The sequence below is a fragment of the Aquarana catesbeiana genome, linkage group LG04 (assembly GCF_042186555.1).
Source record: "Aquarana catesbeiana isolate 2022-GZ linkage group LG04, ASM4218655v1, whole genome shotgun sequence".
Classification (NCBI taxonomy): Eukaryota; Metazoa; Chordata; class Amphibia; order Anura; family Ranidae; genus Aquarana; species Aquarana catesbeiana.
Genome location: NC_133327.1, coordinates 79,847,195 through 79,864,264, shown reverse-complemented (window position 1 = coordinate 79,864,264; position 17,070 = coordinate 79,847,195).

The window sequence follows — 17,070 nt, the reverse complement described above, 5'->3', positions numbered from 1 at the left end:
GTCCTCGGCTTTTCTTGGTGCCGTTTACAGTCCCGCCCAGTCTATGGACATCACACAGGTCCAATGGCAGGACTGGGCGGGACTGTAAGCGGCGCTGAGAAAAGCCGAGGACTCTCGGGTATGTGTATCTCGGCTCCGCCGAGTCCCTGCAGTCTCGGCGCCATATTTGAATTTACACACGGCTGTGTATGTCAGCTCCGATCACGGCAATCGCCGCGATCGCTCTGATCACACAAAATTGGCGGGGATCGGCCTATAACACGCACCCACGATTTCCCCCTGATTTTCAGGGGAAAAAAGTGCGTGTTATATGCCAATAAATACAGTACTGATCCAACAGATGTTAAAATTAAAAGGGCATCAAGGGAGTGGGAGAACAGGATTAGGAAGGAGCTGCTGAATGCAGAAAGGGAATATGTGGAAGACCCATCCCCAGAGAAACAAAGAGTATGGTTGAATAAACAACAGGAATATAAAGTAGCAGTGACCAGGAAATCAGAGAACAAGCGACTTTTCCAGAAGCTAGTCGAATTTGGGGAAGGGGAAAGTGTAGGAGGGATGCTAGCACACCTGGTGAGAACAACTCCTCCCCATCTGCAGTCCCGTGATTAGGACAGTAAGGGGAGAAATCTCATCCTAGGTGTCGGAGATTACAGACACATTTAGAGAATATTATGAAAATCTGTATATGTCGGGGGGGGCAGGAGGTGAGGAATTGTATATATTTTTTGGGAATATTGAGATACCGGTCCTTACTGAAGTGGATAGGGAGAGAATGGAGGCCCCGATAACTGGAGGAAATACAGCAAGCTGTGGCGGAGATGGCTAATTAGCAATTCCCTGGGCCAGATGGTCCCCCAGCGGAAACGTATAATTATTATGGAAAGGTACTGCTCCCGGAGCTTCTTTAAGTGTTGAATTGGGCATAAGTGGAAGGAAAATTACCCACCTCGATGACAGAGGCAACAATAATAGTGCTGCATAAAGAGGGGAAAGACCCACTAGATACCACATCTTATAGACCAATTTCTCTACTCTGCTCAGATGCCAAAATATTGGCTAAGGTAATGGCAGCTAGGCGAAATAAATTTTTTTTCAAACTTATACATCCAGATCAAACAGGGTTTATCCCCAGCAGATCAACTAGCATGAATATCAGGAGGGTATTCCTCAACCTGCAGACACCAATAGAGAATATGGGAACAAGAGCGGTCATGTCCTTAGCTGTGGTTAAGGCTTTTGATAGCCTGGAGTGGGGGTATATCTGGCGAGTATTGGGGGAATTTGGCTTTGGGCCCTCGTTCATTAGGTGGATAAAAATAATGTATAATGGACCAAGCACTAAAATCAGAGTTAATAACGACTACTCGGGTAAGATACAACTGGAGAGGGGAACAAGACAGGGGTGCCCAATGTCACCTCTGCTTTTTGCGCTTGCAATAGAGCCATTGGCTATAGCAATAAGATCGAGCATAAACATGAAAGGGTTTTTGAGAGTCTCAGGTGAAGAGAGAATCGCATTATATGCGGACGATGTTCACCTCTTCCTGCGGGATACAGAGCAATCCCTCAGGCAGGTGATGGACATCTTTGGAAAATTTGGAAGGCTCTTGGGACTGGTTATAAACTGGGAGAAATCAGCACTTATGCCGGTAGACCCCATTAGGAACCAAATATTTTCAGAGATGCCCAAATTGGATGTAGTTGAGACAATGAAATACCTAGGCATATACTTAAAGTGGGGTTCCACCCAAAAAAACAAAAATACCAGAAAAATTCTAAAAAAGAAAACAAAAAAAAATTTGGATATTTTTTTTTTTTACTTACCTCTAAATGCCTGTTGCTAGGTGGTCCCTCGTAGTCTGCCACTTCCTTTGCCTGGGCTGGTGACATCACTTCCCCCTCAGCACAGGAAGGGCTCCGCTCTGCTCCCTCCCTCCTGTCAATCATCTGGGACCCATTACAGGTCCCAGGTGATTGAGCGGCCAATCACGGCGGGCGGCGCCGCTCGCGCATGCGCAGTGGGTGCCAGGCTGTGAAGCCACAGCCCGGCGCCCACAGTTGAAATGCCGGTGCCGACGAGTGGAGGGGGGGACAAGCGGGGCTTTGATCCCCAGCATCGCTGGACCCAGGGACAGGTAAGTGTCCAATTAAAAGTCAGCAGCTGCAGTATTTGTAGCTGCTGACTTTTAATTTTTTTTTTTTTTTAATGGACCCCCTGGGTGGAACTCCTCTTTAACAAGAGACCCCAACAAGTTTATAAGTAATAATAAAACACCCCTTCTGGCCAAATTTAAAAGTGGAATCGAAATTTGGCGTTGATTCCCCCTATCAATAGCAGGGAGATGCAATCTGATCAAAATGTTGTGGATGCCACAATTGCTATACCTACTGCATAATTCTCCGATTTGGATACATACGAAATGGTTCAAAAAAATTGACACATTATTTAGAGAACTAATTTGGAAAGGAGGCCAGGCCAGGATAAGATTGCAAACTTTACAGTTACCAACAAGGGAGGGGGGTATGGCGGTGCTGCACCCCCGGAGCTATTTTTTGGCAGCACAACTGCAACACCTAGGGGTTAGTAAAGACCCAAGAGGGGGCACGGACGGGGGATTAATGATTTTAGGGGTGCCCCATAAGACAGCAGCAGGGGTATTGGAAGCGAATTCTTTTGTCAATAGAAATACCACAGTAAAGTTGGCTATAGAGGTATGGAAAGCTGTAAAGTCATTGAGTGGTCATGGAGGTGTGACAGAATATACCCCCCTCTGGAATAATAGGAACTTTCAGGAGCTGGCGACTATAGGAAAGATCAAAGAATGGGAAATAAAGGGGATCGATAGGTTGGTCCAATTATATGAGGGAAGTACCTTAAAAACATTTACAGCTCTGAGAGAAGAATATAGTATACCCAAACAATCATTCTACAAATATTTACAGATCAGACATGCTTTGGATGCCCAGTATGAGAAACAAGGTCCAGATTGGAATAAAACCCCTATTTTTCAAAAAATAAGTAGTTTGAGTAAGAGAAGTGGACTTATATCAGAAATATACCCACATATATGCAGAGGAAGTATTGAAGGTCCGAAACTGCTTAAAAGCAGGGGAAAATGGGAAGAAGTGCGTAGGGGTAATTACAGACAGGCAATGGAGGAGGATAAATATAATAAAATTACTTGAATCCACTTGTGAGCAATTAAATAATAAAAGATTGGCCGATTCGTCAATGCGACGGTCTATCTCCCTAGTAGCAAACTAAACACATATATGAAAAAGAAAAATGGTTGGGACAAGGATAGTCCCAGGATTACAATTAAGGGGAGAATCAACAACGGGATTCAATCAATTATTTTATTATTAACTTTTTTGACGAATGAAAAAAGTATGAAAAAAATCCCACTAGTGCAGCGCAGAGGCCGCCAAAGTAGGACCCACAATATCTACTAGCACTTATAAAACACTATAAACGGTAGAAAAAACAATGTTGTGTTATTAAAAATAGACGCTGGACAAAAGACCACCCCCACAAGAGACTGGGTATATTCCTGGACCTTGTTCAGGGGGACCTTGCGAAAATTGAGTGGCAAATCAATGCCACTGGCAATCTACCGCTGAATGAGCGCAAGGCCTTAAAAGAACTTCGGAAATCTGATGAAATTATTATCAAACCCAGTAATAAGGGGGGTAATGTGGTGCTCTTTTCCGTTGAAATGTACGAAACTGAAGTGCGCCGCTTACTATCGGATCAATCGACATATAAGAGACTTGACCATAACCCATTGAGACCCCTTGTAGCGCTCATCAATGGGAGATTGTTTCGGGCATATGAGGCAGCACTCACAACCAAAAAAGAACTAGACTATTTGAAGGTTGAGGATTTCAACCTCCCAGTATTCTATATAATCCCCAAAATTCACAAACACAGGGAGAACCCCCTAGGAAGGCTGATTGTATCTGCTATCAGAGGTCCCGTAGAAAGGGTGGGCAAATACATAGATTGTTTGATTAAAGAACTGGTTCAATTTTTGCCATCCTATATTCACAGGGGACGTACTTAACAAAATTCTCAATCTGACCTTCCCGGGTGAGGTTCTCCTTGTGGGGATAGACATGGAGTCCTCATACACGTCAATCCCACACGAATTGGGAATACTGGCAGTACATCATTTCCTTGACCAAAAGGTTCCCTAACATGGGTGCACAGAATGAATTCATTCTAGAACTGCTAGAGATGGCTTTGAAGAATATTTTTTTCCAATTTGCAGGCCATCATTACCAGCAGTTACGTGGCACCTCTATGGGAGCCCCATGGGCACCCGCCTATGCCTGCCTCCATCTCGGATGGTGGAAGGAGAATACAGTATACGCCTCATCAATGCACCGTAGACACGCCCAAACGTGGCTGCGGTACATCGACGACGTGTTGATGGTGTGGACCAGGAACTGACAGACTTCATGAAGGAACGAGGCAACAACACCTGTAATATACGGTTAACATACGTTGCTGATCCTCGTGAGATCTCATTCCTGGATCTCTCAATAAGAATAGAGGGTGGACAATTGGTCACCAAAACGTTCTGGAAGGAGACAGCTGCAAACACTGTCTTGCGAGCGGATAGCCATCATCTCCATTCCCTTATACGAGGTATCCCGGTGGGGCAGTTCCTCCGCATCCGGAGGAACTGCTCCACCAAGGAGAATTACCGCCGCGAATCAGAGTTATTATACCACAGATTTCGTGAACGGGGCTATTCACACCGCACATTAAAAAGGGCCAAGATGATTGTTGGACGGAGGACTAGGGCTGACTTACTTACACCCCAGGAAAGAAATACCAATAATAATCTGGGAGAACCAGTAAGTTTATTACGCCCTTTGGGATTCAATGGCATCAGGTCAGCTCCATTCTTTCCGACCATTGGCACATTCTTACCCGTTCAGACACCCTAACAGGGATTGTAGGTGATAGACCCAACATGGTGGCCAAGAGAGCCAGGAATTTGAAGGACGATTTGGTGGAATCTGAATACAGACGACCTGTGAATAAAAACTGGCTCATGAACAAGTAACGGGCATGTTTTCGTGTGGCCACTGTGGCACCTGCAAATACGTTGACCACTCTAAAACATTTTATGACTCGGATTCCAAAAATGAGTTTGAAATTAAATTGTTTATCAATTGTGCTACATCAAAAATCCTTTAAATTCTTAAATGTCCTTGACACAAGTTATATGTTGGCAAAATGAAACGCCAGCTCAGATTTGCTGAACATCTAAAAAACATCAGATTAAAAGAAGATACCCCAATAGCTCAGCATTTCCACAGAATTCCATTAGAGTAATACTGGTGGGCTTAAAATAAAGGGCTTTTTTGCCCTTAACCTTTCTGACCGAAGGGGCGATTTTGACACTGTGCTCCTGAGGAAAGAAATATTATGGATTTTCAGGCTCCAGACCCTTCAGCCGAGGGGCCTCAATACTGAGTTAAGCCTGAAAATCTTTTTGGAACCCTAAATCGGAACCCCTTTTATGGAATTGGAACAGTGTGTGCATTCCCTGCATTGTTATGTATCATAAGTAATTATTGATCCATTATTTACTGGTATCTATTTTGTTCACCCTAACCAACTGCTCCTCTGCCCACATGATTTGCCCCACTCCCCTAGGAGGCCATGACTATTGATAACAGCCCATTTGTCTGTTGTTTTAGTTAGTGATTTTCATGAAGGAACATAAATGTTTCTCATCATATTCAAATGTATTATTATCATCTGATGATGGGGTGATTGTTATCAACATGTCAGATCCAATCTTTTGAATTATGTTTTGATTATCTTATCCCCTTGACCAATTTGAAACTACTCACCTGTTTTTTGTCTTAAACTAACTGTAGTTTTAAGTTGTCACCACAAGATGGCGGTATACAATACATGTGCATTTTAGAATTTGATTGGCTAAGATGTCCTATTTAAAGACTGTGACTACATACGCACAATGTCCAGATGAAGTGCTTGTTTAAAGCACAAAATGCGTCGACGTAGCGATGATGTAGACGCTGGCTGATCCCCTCGCTCCTGAGTAGTTCCGTACCCATGTCAGCAAGGTGACTCCTTGCGTCAGAATACCTAAGGACAAGTGTTGCTGTAAAACCTGCCAGAGAATATCCCATATCGGCTATCGTAGCGGTGCTTTTTGAAGTCTGAACCGGAAGTAATCAGACCAACTGCTTCTCATACAATGAGTGGTCATTATTTCAGATACATGGAACCCGCCATGCTCAAACTACTTCAGCTTCTGCTTTCATGATCCGCTGGCGTCTTACACGAGGAAGAAGTACATATATCGGCCATGCAGCAATAGCAAAGGAAGGGTAAGATCCCCTCACAGACTTGTGCCATTTCTTTACATGTGTCTCCTCATGTGTCTATATGCCAAGACTGTTTGCCGATCAATGAACTAATTGATACGAGCTATAGAGGTTCCGGGTTCTATACCACTAGCAACGGTTCCTGCAGTTTGTCACACTATTTGAATGGACATTTTCTGCCCTAGTGTGCTACGTTTCATTACTGAATTATTGGAGACCTATATGCTATATGTGTGTATAGACAAACCAGCATCTGACTTATTTCCACCTTTGAATGACTATTATTGCCGTCTATACATTCCATTTATGTGCATAAGAACAGCAGCAACAGGAAGCAGTTTCTTGTTTGTTCACACTGACTCCTTACTATCATCTTAGAGAAGCCCTTGTTAGGGCATAATTTATACAAGTGATTTGGGACACTCAAGATTTGTTGCTACGAACAAAAGGAATTCATTTTTTCATTAACACTTTTCGGTCCTATTTTCTATTTGGGAAAAAGGATTTTTCTTTTCAGGACTAGTGGGGGTGGTCTTTTGTCCAGCATCTATTTTTAATAATACAACGTTGTTCTTTCTACAGTTTATAGTGTTTTATAAGTGCTAGTAGATATTGTGGAGGAACGTGTCCTACTTTGGCAGCCTCTGCGCTGCACTAGTGGGATTTTTTTCATACTTTTTTCATTCATCATTAAAGTTAATAATAAAATAATTAATTGAATCCCGTTGTTGATTCTCCCCTTGATTGCAATCCTGGGACTATCCTTGTCCCAACCATTTTTCTTTTTCATAATGGAGGAGGATACTAGAGAAGGGGCACTTGGTATCGGTCTCACCCGCACAGAAAGTCTCAAAACTGATGCTGATACATAGGGCATACTATACACCTAAGAGACTGTTCTGTTCGGACGGAGAACAGATGCTAGGTGCCCCAGATGCCAGGATACGGGGGATCTGTTACATATGGTATGGAGATGCCTGAAATTATTTTGGTACTGAACCGGGGTTCTCGATACCATAAACATGATATATGAAACTAAGCTGGAAATGAATCCCAGACTTTTTATCCTGGACCTGGGAGAGGATATAAGTGGAACAGTAAGTACAACCAAAGTAGTGATGAGATGCCTCTTCCAGGCAAGAAAATTAATAGCACAGAGATGGCAAGCAGAGAAGTCCACATCAGTAAAAGATTGAGTTAGTATAGTAACAGAAACGGTATGGAGGGAAAAGGTAGCCTATACAAAGAGAAGGAACTTTAAGGAATTTGAAAAAATGTGGAAACCATGGCTTGAGAGGATGGGATACCCTATATAAGGTACAGTATAGGATTAATAAAGGAAGGCCTTACAGAAATAAATAATAAGAGGAACAGGGTATTTTTAAAAATATATACTGGGATAAAGAATGGGGGGAAAGGGGGGTGGGAGAGATAAGAGATAACATAAAGATATAAGAAAATGTCTTTCTTCCGTTTTTTGATATATATTTATGTGTATGTATTTTTGTAAAGTATGCAGAAAATAAATAAAGAACATATAATTTAAAAAAAAAAAATGTGAAGTTACGTGAACAGTAGTGAAAGTTTCTAGTAGTAAAGCCCCAATAATGACCTGTTGATCTCACCCGTTACCGCTGTCTTTATGGGCATCATGTTAAATTATGACAATGATAAGCCCAGACTCCTAATGCTGTAGCAGTGAGTCACTCTCCCATATGCACTCCTGCTTTAGAATTACAGGACGCATGCCAGTGCACAGCATGTCTGCTAGGTTCCAATGTCAGCCCATGAAATCACAGGCAGCCATACCTGCAGGCCTATTCCAAAGTACTTGATTGACAGCGTCTCTGCCTCCAGCAGTGGATAATACTGCAAGGAAATGTAAGTCTTGGAGCCTGCAGTGATAGAGTAAAGAAGGAGCCAATAGAGAAAAAAAGCAACCCCAAGAGATACCAAGTCAATACAATGGCTATATAGCCATGAAATTAAATTAGCCAGTAGGCGTTGTCTAGTAAATCAATGTAAATACAATTTTTAAAGTTTGATCAGAGCGTGCTTTTAAAACAAGAATTTCAGGCAGTGTAACTGTCCACTTGTTACTTTAAACCCTTGTTCAGCACTGACTGACAGGTGGAACCTTTATACCTTCCTCTTATTTCCCTGGGGAATGTTTTGATAATCAAACCCTTCCCCCTTCCTCTAGTTTGGAGAAAGAGGGGCTCTCATGATGCAGCATTCAGAGGCAAACCAAGTCAGCAGTACCTCATGGGAAGGCGATTGTTTGTTGAAGTTTTCTAAAGTTTAAAGTTGCACCCCTTGGCAAGCTGAGCAAGGTATGCAGTAAAGTTTTCACAGTGTTTAAGGAGTTAAAAAGATTAACCTCTGTGGTGTTCAACCTTACTGCACACCTTTGAAGCAAAAGAATACAAGTACTGCACCCGTTGGAAGCTCTCCTCTCGTAATTTACACAAATCCAATGGGGCTGCTACAGTGAAAACTTGTCACTGTGGTGGAGGCTCGACGTCGCATCTCTGTCATCACTGGCTGCATTGCTGTCTTCATCAAACTGTGAGTACAGGCTTCCCAACACCTTGCAAGGACACGTGCGGATGCCATCTTAGCAACATAGAATAGGCCGAAAAGTAAACGCATCACGTGGACATTTAAATATAAGTGGGCTGTTCTATACGCGGTCCAGAAATCGCTCTTAATTAGTATACAAACTAAATAATTCATATTTTACTAAAGCAATGATTAAGTTATTATATTCGTGATATGAGTGCCTAGTGTTTAGAGGCCTAGTATCAAATTGTAAGCAACGTTATCTCCTAAGTTCCTAATCCACTAAACTGTTAATTACGTAAAGGGTATATTGTCTGGATAAAAAATATCAGCAGTATATTACTTTAAAAACATTTTGTCATATGGTATGCAGTGTTTGTTTATAAGTTACAAGTGTAAATGCCTATTTTCTTTTGTAGCCCCTTAGTAGCAAGTTTGGGCCAACTCTCATTCAAATTAGGCTTCAGGCACACAAACTTGAAAGGCAAAGGCACACTAAAACAAAATGTTTTCACCCACTAAAGAAACAGACAAACTCACAGAGTCACAACAAGTGCGGTCCAGCTCCAGAGAGCGAAGCTTAACAGAAAAGTGCCAAGAAATGCACAAAGAAACAGTTAAAAAAATGAAACAGCATTCAACAAGGTGTACAACACTTGGAAGGAGCTAGCAAAAGAAATTAGGACGACGTTAAAGAACTTCTGCTTAGCCGAAGACCTTGATACAAGAATGAAGGAGATTAAAGCCAAAGAGCAGTATGAGTCAATTTACCATAATCATTCCACTACCCCATACGTTGTTAAAAGGATGGATGCATGCATAACGTTAACAGCTGAAATCTGCAACTTCACCAGCAAACGGCTAGAGAATGTAGAGGACACCTTTAATGATCAACTTGAGAAGGAAAGAGTGAGGATGGTATCTAACAAAGAAGAGCACAAGTCAGTCTTTGGAAATACAGAAACAGAAACTGCCCTCTCAGAGTCATTACCAGACACTAGCTCAAGCTCGAGAGCCACTTCCAGATCTTCTAGCAAACACACAGACTCAGAAGCTGACCTTGCAGCCAAGATAGAACAGGCAAAGGCAACTCAACAGATGGTTGAGTAACAAGCTAAGCTGAGCAAAACGGAGGCAGAAATTAAACTTAAGTTAGATGAGGAAAAGACAAGACTGCAACAGGCAGAAACGGGCAGAAAATTAAGTCAAGGTAGTTGCAGCAAGAGTAAAAGCTTACAACTCCTATAAAAGTTTTGAATATTATGAATAGGTGACAGACCACAAGGTGCAAAACCTTTACAAAAAAAAATGAACCACAAACCTCATTGAATCCAAAAGTTGTGCCATTTCAACCTTCAAATACACAACTTGAGGTGTCAAGACCACAAGAAGAAGTTAGTCTAATTCCAGTACTTGCAAGTCTACTCATCTCCAACTGTCTCCCTATAACTGAACCAACTCTATTTACAGGTGATCCTTTAAAGTTCATAGATTGGAAGATATCCTTTATGGCGCTGATTGATCAAAAACCACTCCACACTGTGTTTGAAAAAATGCTGTACTTGAAGAAGTATCTCAGTAGTGAAGCTCATAAGGCAGTGGAAGATTTCTTCTATCGAAATTCAAAAGACGCTTATCTAGGTGCCTGGGGTATCCTACAGGATAGGTATGGAGGTCCAGTCATAGTGCAAAGAGCTTTCAGAGAAAGGCTGACTAAATGGTCAAAGATATCCGCAAACGACCCTGTAACATTAAGAGAGTTTGCGGATTTCCTTCAAGGTTGTGTGAAGGCCATTCCCCATGTTAAAGGCTTAGCTATTCTAAATGATTGTGAAGAAAACCACAAGCTTCTCAAGAAACTACCTGAATGGGTCGTGAGCAGACGGAGTCGCATCGTTGTGGACGAATTAGTCAAGTCTCAAGAATACCCAACTTTTGCTCCTTTCACAGAGTTCCTGCAGAAGGAAGCCAAGATAGCATGCAACCCCATTGCCTCACCCTTCCTCTTCAGTACCAAGAACACAGATGAGAGAATTCCCAAAAGAGCCAAGGCGCTCCACACAAGCACTCAAATGAAGCTCTCCACCTCCAGCGTTCCAAAGATCTCAGCTTCAAGACCAAAATCACCTTACCTAATCTGCAAAGACAAAACACGCAGCATCGCTAAATGTTTGACTTTTACAGCAAAGACCAATCGATGAAAGGAAGGCCTTCATTTATGAAAACCACCTCTGCTTTGGTTGCTTAAGAAAGGGCCACACTACAAAAGACTGCAAAGGAAGACACACATATAGCATATGTAGTCAACGTCATCCAACCTGTTTGCACATACAGAGAAACACTGAGCCTGTCAAAACACCAATTGATGACTCAGTAGCTATGGGAGATAAGGTAAACGACAATGTTCTCAAAGTTATGTCCCATACATTGACAAGGCATACTCTTGCCACATCCTGTATCGTTCTGTATCTGTTATCAGCTGTGGCGGTGCCTCAGAAAGAAATCCTAACTTATGCCTTACTTGACACGCAGAGTGATTCAACCTTTATTTTGGCAGACCTGGTATCTAAGCTAAGTGCGAGCACCAAGCCATTACAGCTAAAGCTCAGCACCATGACAGCTATTGATACAGTTATATCAAGCCAAATTGCTCAGGATCTGCGAGTGAGTGGTTTCAACTCTAAAGCTCTAGTCCAACTCCGAGAGATTTCATTCCAGTAGATAAATCTCACATCCCCACCAAGGAGACTGCATTTCAGTGGCCACACCTCAAGCATTTGGCAAACAAGTTACAGCCACTTAAAGACTGCAAAGTTGGACAGCTGATCGGTTATGATTGCCCATCAGCACTGGCTCCCTTGGAGGTCATTACTGGCTCCGAAGATGACCCCTTTGCTCAAAAAACTATGCTCGGCTGGAGCATCATAGGATCAGCAAATCCACATCTTGATAGACAGGGTAGCCAGAGCTTTGTACACATAGTCACAGTAAAAGAAATGCCAATGCACCGTTCACTGATGTGTTAAAGGTTCTAAAAATGGACTTCTCTGAAATAAATTATGAAGATAAGTACATGCCTCAAGATGACGTTTGTTTTGAGCAGTTTCTCCCGGAAACCATAATGAAAAGGAAAGATGGACACTATGAGATGTCGTTAACCTTCAAAGACAACAGTCAGCCGGCACTACCAAACAATAAGAGGCTGGCCATTATTCAACTTCAACATCTAAAGAAAAAGTTAAAGGCCAATAAACAGTACTATGAACATTACACTGAATTCATGGAAGAAACAATCAGAAAAGGCGATGCAGAACCAGCCCTTTCATTATCAGAGGAAGAAACAGTATGGTACATCCCACATCATAGGGTTTATCACCCCAAGATGCCAGACAAGTTAAGAGTTGTCTTTGATTGTTCAGCAAAGTTTCAAGGCATCTCCCTAAACGACACCTTATTGACAGGTCCCGACCTGATAAATTCTCTAGTGGGAGTCCTCTGTTGCTTTAGGAAGGAAGCAGTTGCTGTGATATGCGGCATTGAAAAGATGTTCCACCAGTTCTACATCCCCCAGAAATGCGCAATTACTTAAGATTCCTTTGGTGGGAGAGCAGCCAGTTGGAAACAGATAAAAAGAATGGATGGCTGCACACCAAGGTAGTGATGAATCTCTTTATTGTAAAATCCATAACATGAATAACACCACAGGACAGTCAAACAGGTACAGGTAGACACGTTTCACACAGCGATGCTGCGCTTATTCATTCAGAACCAAAATAATACAGAATGGCAGTTCACCTCTTTGGTGCCAGTTCCTCTCCAGGATGTGCCAACTTCGGCCTCAAGTATCTTGCACAACAATGCAAGGCAGAATATCCTTCAGCATCAGCTTTCATTGAGAAGAACTTTTATGTCGACGATGGCCTAACCAATGTTTCAACAATCAGTGAAGCTACAAATCTAATCCTTGAAGCGCGAGGATTATGTAAAAATGCTGGCTTAATAGTGCAAAAGTTCAACTCTAATGAAAGGGACATCCTGTCTTCTGTAGCTCTGTCAGAAAGAGCAACAACTAGTGAACCTCTCAAACTTAACCCAGACTCAACATCAGAAGGACAAGTACTTGGCATTCAGTGGTCAATTGAAAACGACACCTTCAGCTTCAGGATTGACATAAAGGATCAACCCTCAACTCATCATGGTATCCTGTTAGTCATCTTTATGATCCTCTAGGCTTCATAGCTCCCTTCATACTGAGTGGCAAGTGCAATCTTCAGGAGCTTTGTCACAGGGGCATCATTTGGGATGAAGCACTTTCTGAGAACTTAAGCCCACGGTGGGAGGCCTGGAAGAGTAGTCTGCAAGCTTTAAGGGAAATCAAGATACCCAGATGTTACAATCCTCCTGACTTCGGTAACAGAGTGAAGGTGGAACTACACCACTTTCTGATGCCAGCAACATAGGATATGGTGCCTGTTCATACCTTAGGTACAAAAATGACAGAAGTCAAGTTCATTGCAGCTTCGTGATGGCTAAAGCAAGAGTTGCACTGATGAAGATCGTGAGTAGGGATGAGCCGAACACCCCCCGGTTCGGTTCGCACCAGAACTTGCGAACAGACCAAAACTTTGCACGAACGTTAGAACCCCATTGAAGTCTATGGGACTCGAATGTTCAAAATCAAAAGTGCTCATTTTAAAGGCTAATTTGCATGGTATTGTTCTAAAAAGGGTTTGGGGACCCGGGTCCTGCCACAGGGCACATGTATCAATGCATAAAAAAGTTTTAAAAAGGGCTGTTTTTTCGGGAGCAGTGATTTTAATAATGCTTAACGTCAAACAATAAAAGTGTAATATTCCTTTAAATTTCATACCTGGGGGGTGTCTATAGTATGCCTGTAAAGGGGCGCATGTTTCCCGTGTTTAGGAGGGTAGCCCACCAAAGCACCTTGTCCCCATGTTGATGATGACAAGGGCCTCATCCTCACAACCCTTGGCTAGTGGTTATGGGGGTCTGCGGGCGGGGGGGTTATCGGAATCTGGAAGCCCCCTTTAACAAGGGGACCCCCAGATCCCGCCCCCCCTGTGTGAAATGGTAAGGGGGTACAAAAGTACCCCTACCATTTCACCAAAAAACTGTCGAAAATGTTAAAAATGACAAGAGACAGTTTTTGACAATTCCTTTATTTAAAGTCTTCTTTTTTCCATCTTCTATCTTCTCTCTTCTTTCTTTTATCTTCCTTCGGTTTCTTCCTCCATCTTCTTCTTCCTCCGATCCTCTGCTTCTTTCTCCGGTGTTCTTGTCCGGCATCTTCTTCTCTTCATCTTTTTCTCTTCATCTTCTTCTCTTCATCTTCTTCTCTTCAGCTTCTTCTCTTCATCTTCTTATCTTCATCTTCTTCTCTTCATCTTCTTTTCGGGCAGCTCCGCATCCATGATTGGATGGGATGCTCCCGCTGTGTGACGCTTTTCTCTTCATCTTTTGCTCTTCATCTTTTTCTCTTCATCTTTTTCTCTTCATCTTCTTGTCTTCATCTTCTTGTCTTTATCTTCTTTTCAGGCCGCTCCGCATCCATGATTGGATGGGAGGCTCCAGCTGTGTGACGCTTCTCGTCTTCTGACGGTTCTTAAATAATGGAGGGAGGGGCCACTCGGTGACCCCGCCCCCCTCTGACGCATGGGGACTTGATGGGGACTTCCCTGTGGCATTCCCCGTGATGTCAGAGGGGAATGAAGGGTTGAAGAGAAGAAGATGAAGAGAAAAAAATGAAGAGAGAAGTGTCACACAGCGGGAGCCACCCATGCAATCATGGATGCGGAGCGGCCGAAAAGAAGATGAAGAGAACAAGATGAAGATAAGAAGATGAAGAGAAGAAGATGAACAGAAGAAGATGCCGCGGAGGGAGATGCTGGATGAGAACACCGGAGAAAGAAGCAGAGGATCGGAGGAAGAAGAAGATGGAGGAAGAAACCGAAGGAAGATAGAAGAAAGAAGAAAGGAGATAGATGATGGAAAAAAGAAGACTTTAAAGGAATTGTCAAAAACTGTTTCTTGTCATTTTTAACATATTTGACAGTTTTTTTGTGAAATGGAAGGGGTACTTTTGTACCCCCTTACCATTTCACATGGGGGGGCGGGATCTGAGGGTCCCCTTGTTAAAGGGGGCTTCCAGATTCCGATAAGCCCCCCGCCCGCAGACCCCCACAACCACCGGCCAAGAGTTGTGGGGATGAGGCCCTTGTCCTCATCAACATGGGGACAAGGTGCTTTGGTGGGCTACCCCAAAGCACCCTCCCAATGTTGAGGGCATATGGCCTGGTACGGTTCAGGAGGGGGGGGGCCCTTCTCATCCCCCCCTCTTTTCCTGCGGCCTGCCAGGTTGCGTGCTCGGATAAGGGTCTGGTATGGATTTTTGGGGGGACCCCACGCCAATTTTTTAAAAATTTTGGCGCGGGGTTCCCCTTAAAATCCATACCAGACCTGAAGGGTCTGGTATGAATTTTGAGGGGGACCCTTACGTCATTTAAAAAAAAAAATTGGCGCGGGGTTCCCCTTAATATTCATACCAGACCTGAAGGACCTGGTATGGAATTTAGGGGGGACCCCACGCCAGTTTTTTTTTTTAATTCTGGTTCGGGGTTCCCCTGTGGGGAAATCCCATGCAGTTTTTATCAATGAACTTTTATGTGTATTGTCGGACCGGCAATTCATTAATAGCCGCAAGTAGTTTTAAATGACTTTTTTTTCCTTTGACATGTCATTTTGCTGTCAGATTGTTCTAAACACGGGAAACATGCGCCCTTTACAGGCATACTATAGACACCCCCCAGGTACGAAATTTAAAGGAATATTACACTTTTATTGTTTTACTTTAAGCATTATTAAAATCACTGCTCCCGAAAAACGTCCGTTTTTAAAACTTTTTTTTGCATTGATACATGTCCTCTGGGGCAGGACCCGGGTCCCCAAACACTTTTTATGACAATAACTTGCATATAAGCCTTTAAAATTAGCACTTTTGATTTCTCCCATAGACTTTTAAAGGGTGTTCCGTGGCTTTTGAATTTGCCGTGAACACCCCAAATTGTTCGCTATTCGACGAACTGGCGAACAGCCGATGTTCGAGTCGAACATGAGTTCGACTCAAACTCGAAACTCATCCCTAATCATGAGCATCCCATGGCTTGAACTCTCAGCTGCAGTCACCGCAGCAAGAATGAATGTCGTGTTAAAGGCAGAACTTGAAATAGAAATTGACGAAGAATTCTTCTGGACAGATTCCCAGGTAGTTTTGGCCTATATCATTAAAGAAGCTCTGAAGAAACGTGATACCAAGGCACTAGAAACTCTCCTAGCTGATAAACAGTGTGAATTTACCTTCAATGCTCCTTCCGCAATTCATACAGGTGGAGTCTGGGAGCGTCAAATTAGAACCATTCGTAATGTGCTAAACGCTACAGTGGTCCAATGTTCAAGTAGACTAGATGATGCTTCCCTGTTCTAAGATTGTCCCTGTTCTGTTCTAGGAAAATTTTATTAAGCCATGGCCATTGTCAACAGTCGTCCTTTAACTGTCAATGGAATAAATGACCCCAAGGCACCAGAACCTCTAATTCCAACCCACCTCATCCTGATGAAATCCAAAGTTGCAATAGCTCCCCCTGGAAAATTCATAAGGGAAGATATATATGCAGCTAAACAGTGGCGTAGAGTACAATATTTAGCAGAACAGTTCTGGAGTCCGTGGAAAAGGGAATACCTCATGAGTGTTTCCACAAGACAGAAATGGCACACACCTGGACGTAACCTAAAAGAAAATAACATAGTTATAATCAAGGAAGATATGTCCACGAGATGCCAGTAGCAGCTAGGACATGTGATTGAAACTACAATAGAAAAGGGCAGTCTAGTTCGTCGAGTCAAGGTGTTAGTGGCTGACAGAAGATTGCAAAATAAGAAAGACTATGTATCAAAACCCTCAATTATTGAACTTCCTATTCAAAAGCTAGTAGTTCTCATAGAAAGTAAATGAGTTATCAGTTTTAGTGATACACTAGCATACCACCACGCAATACAGTAGCCAGTTACAGAGGTACCTATAAGCTAAATTGTGTAAGACTCACATTTTTTATAGCG